Source organism: Neolamprologus brichardi, chromosome 23 (genome assembly GCF_056152115.1).
Source record: "Neolamprologus brichardi isolate AB-2024 chromosome 23, ASM5615211v1, whole genome shotgun sequence".
In the NCBI taxonomy this organism is placed as follows: Eukaryota; Metazoa; Chordata; class Actinopteri; order Cichliformes; family Cichlidae; genus Neolamprologus; species Neolamprologus brichardi.
The window spans coordinates 24,875,060-24,879,160 of record NC_142125.1 but is presented as its reverse complement, the minus strand read 5'-3'; positions in this window follow the sequence as shown (position 1 = coordinate 24,879,160).

The following is a 4,101-nucleotide window of genomic DNA, read 5'->3' as shown; positions in this document are numbered from 1 at the left end:
TCTTTCCTTAATAATTTAATGGCACTTTACAGGTTTCTTTATGCCTAAATGAATTAGTAATCAACAGCATCACGGTTACGTGATATCATGATGTCTCTGACAACTATAATCTCATGTAGCTACTTATAACAGTACTACTACAATAATATGAATAATAATAATAACATGCTTGGACAATCATGACCAGAATACTCAGACAGTAAATTAAAACAGAAAATCACAAAAACATAGGTATGGAGTTCAAAACAGAACATGAATCATAAACACCAGTAAAAGACTGAAAAGATAATAAAAAACAATAGATAATAAAGGATGAATCTACATACATACAATACAAGCAAGTGTGAGTGATTTGAAGGCGGGGACTGAATCTGAGAGGCTTGATGGCAAAAGTGTGGCTACCAAACAGCCAAGACTACCAGACCTGAAAATCAACATGTTAGCTAACACCTTCTGTGAACAGTGAACAGATTTACACTAAAGGCCTTTAAATTCATGCAAACATTTTGTGCATTAAAAAAACGTTTCAGACTCACCTATTCTTAACGCAGCCGTTCACACCGACCACGTATTTACGCAGGATGAGTTAGACAATTAGAATTTAGGGGTGCGGTTAGCTGTAGCCATTAGCTATCTGCTAGGCCTCACATCCACTGGAGGAGCATTTTAATGGTATTATCTGACAGACAAAATGACTTGCTCTGCAGTGAATCATGATATCAAGATGGTGACAGCTATAGAGCCAAAGCGGAGCCCTCAGTCTGTGGTAGAAATGTACATATTTTATGTCGTGAAATGACGTTAACCTTAGGCTTTAGGTCAAACTCTACAGGTCTATACATTTCTTTCTGTAGTTGGGCAGTAACTATAGAAAAGGATCCTTAGAAGTGTAGATTCTGATCCACCGAACCTTTCCCTGTGACAGCGTTTATCCATCATGACATGCTTGTAGTACATTCACAATTGCACGAGGAGATGAGTTGGCCGCACCACGCTGCAGTGAGTCTCACCGTCTGTGTTGCAGAGACACTTTTCCCAACGCCTCCGCTCGCTCGGCTACAACTCCTGTCCTCCGTGGAATTAGTTTTCTTTCTCTCCCGTCTTCAAGCTGGTGAAACACGTAAAGTGAAAAGTACTTGAGCTGTTGTATGTTTTAATCCCCCAAACGGTTGACGACGTGCATTTTTTAAGCATTTCTGAGCTCCTTCCAGGAGGAGGGAGGGTAAAAAAAAATAAATTAAAAAAAAAAAAGGGGAATTATGTGCATTTGTCTGCCTGTAATTAGGTGTATTTCTTCCCCAAGTTTTTATTTAATGATTGGCTTTTACAGTAAGGGCCAGTACTTTTTTTGAAGTGTAATGATTCTCCACTCAGGCGACTTAAAAGGTGGAAAAAAGGAAAAAAGAGAAACCGGCGTCATTCTGCAGCTTTGAACAACCCTTAATCTGTACAAAATTTAGGTTTGCCTTGCCTTTTCCAGATCAAAGACTCACGAGAAAGTATTATTCAATCATAACTGGTATGTTAAACCAGCAAAATGCCATTGTTAAAGTACTTACAGGAGGTTTTTCACCTCAGAAAGAGAGGTTTGGAGGCTTTCCGAGTCATGCCATTTGTGCAACTGTGCATATTAAATCTACTTGGAATTTCATGTTGCTGGGACTGTCTGTTCTACGTGGCTGAAGTGCATGTGTGTGTGTGTATTTGTGTGTGCATGGGGATCTTTTTCTCTCACACACACTTGCATGCAAAACTCTGCATACACAAAAACGCACACTCGGCGCGGTATCTTCCATCTCCGCCGTGAAGCCAGACCCCCCTCGGCTTTTCTCACTTGTAATCATGTCCAAATTTGCACAGGAAGGCAGGGGGAAGGGGAGAGCCATGTGAACTTGTGTGGGTGTTTTCTGTTTTTTTTTTTTTCTTACAAAACCCGCTTCTGATTACCGCCGATCTCAGACGCCCGAGATCCAAATCACCTTCTGAAGCCTTTCAAACTTTCAAACACAGAGCTCGAAAAACATTTTCCTCTCTGTCCTTTTTTCCAACTAAAAATGAAGATTTGTTAGGGGAAAGAGGAAGGCTGTCTCTGCCAGATAACAAGTACATAAACTATAAATGTAAAGAATGCAGGGAGAAGTCCTCGCTGGTAGAAAGCCTTCAAGGTAATTGGTAAAAACAAGTTGAACGGCTTGCAGGAACAAGAGGTTGCAGAAAATATCCAGAAATATTTGAATGAATTCTTCCGGCAGCTGTTTATGCTGTTTTATCTGAATATATTTTGCTAATTCTTACCAGCGTATGAGGGTGTACTAGTCATGTCTTTAACAGGTGAGCCCAAATTTAAGCATGTAATGGATTAATCGTGATCAATTTGTCCTTACAAAACAGAAAAAAAAACAAGCAATGACATGAAAAATTTGGTCCTGTACAATTTACATTAGTATATGATAAAAGTATCATTTGTATAAGAAACCAACATTAAAGTTTACAAATAAATTACAAGTAAATTCAAAATAATTTAAGCTTTTCCGGGGTATTTCTTCTTTGCTGATTGGGAGATCTGCCAGACTTGAACAATTTCAAGCATCTATTTTTGATTGAAACTCACTTAACTTTTTAAACATCCATGTCACCTCATGTTTGGACTTAGTTGTGTGTTACTTCAAAAAATAGTGTAGTTACAAACAGAATTTTAAAATTAACCAACACAGTATTAAAGATTGTATCAATTGTGACTTAGTAGTGGCCAACTCTAATTTATTTACATTTTGCTGAGATTTATTGACACATTAACAAACATACCTGAATGTGCAGTATATAAGGATAGTATACGGTATATAAGGAAAAAAGTTACATTTCTAACAAGCCAATCAGATGCTTTCCAGATGGTATTCCATAGTTGATCCAAATCCGATGATACTTTTCTGAATCTTCAACACCGCTCGATGAAACTCCGCTCCAAACCATGACAGTGCCTCCACCGTGCTTTACAGCTGGCTATAGACACTCAGGTGGATTCATTACTGCGTCTGACCTGTAGCCACTGATTTTCAGTCCAGTTCATGTGTAATTTGTTATGAGCCTTTCCCCCCTGTTTCTGTATAGTGTACAATACAGAACAGAACATCATTCTAGAGATGGTGTTCGGGTTCAGGTTACTTCATTTGGACTGGTAGATCGTTTCGGTTTGTAGTAGGTGAGTCATCAACAGTCATCAACATAAATACAACAAAGTTGTATGTAAAAAATAGCAAATGGTCCATACCACATCCCACATTCATCATCATTTGTTTTAATTCACTAGAACAGTGGTTTTTCTGTGGTATCCTGTGTCGGCGTGTCAGCAACTTCTGACACTATGTGTGCAGTGGGTTGCTGTTAATAACCATTACCACATTATTAAAACCAGATGTTTTTTGTGTAGTCTTCAGGTAGAGCTGATAGCCAAGCTGCCATCAGCATTGATCTCTTGGTTCAGGCCCTGGTTGGTTGGATGTTGACATGTGGTTACCCTGCTCCCTCTCCCCTCGCATTTTCTCTCCTTTTTAATTTTCACTGTTCAATAAAAACAAAATGCCCAAATAACAATAGAGACGTTATATCTCTGATCTCAAGAGAGAGTGAGTCACCACTCACTGCAATATTTTAATTGTAATTGTAATATTAAAATTATTGCTGCAGACAATAAGATAGCTGCTGGATATTGTTTGGGACACGTCTCCACCAAATTATACACCATTGAAAACAAGCGTTTGCTGGAAGAAATGTTAGGTAGACTTCACTTTGTTTGTTCAGAGTGGATCTATCCTGTTTTTTCTTTCTCTTAGGTGTACTATTATATGTACAGTTGTAGATGGTCAGAGGCCCAGGTTTGGGTACCTGACTAGGATTCCTGCTAGGTGATGGGTTTCAGGGAAGTGCTATTGGGGGGAGACCAGGATATAGTGGAGAGATTATTTCTCTTGGCTGGCTTGGGAGGGCCTTTGGAGGGTCATTTAACAGCCAGAGAGGGAGGTCTTGGCCATGTTTGCTTATACTGCTACCTCCACAACCTGGGACTGGATAGGTGGCGTAATTTCATATCATAATAAGTGTATC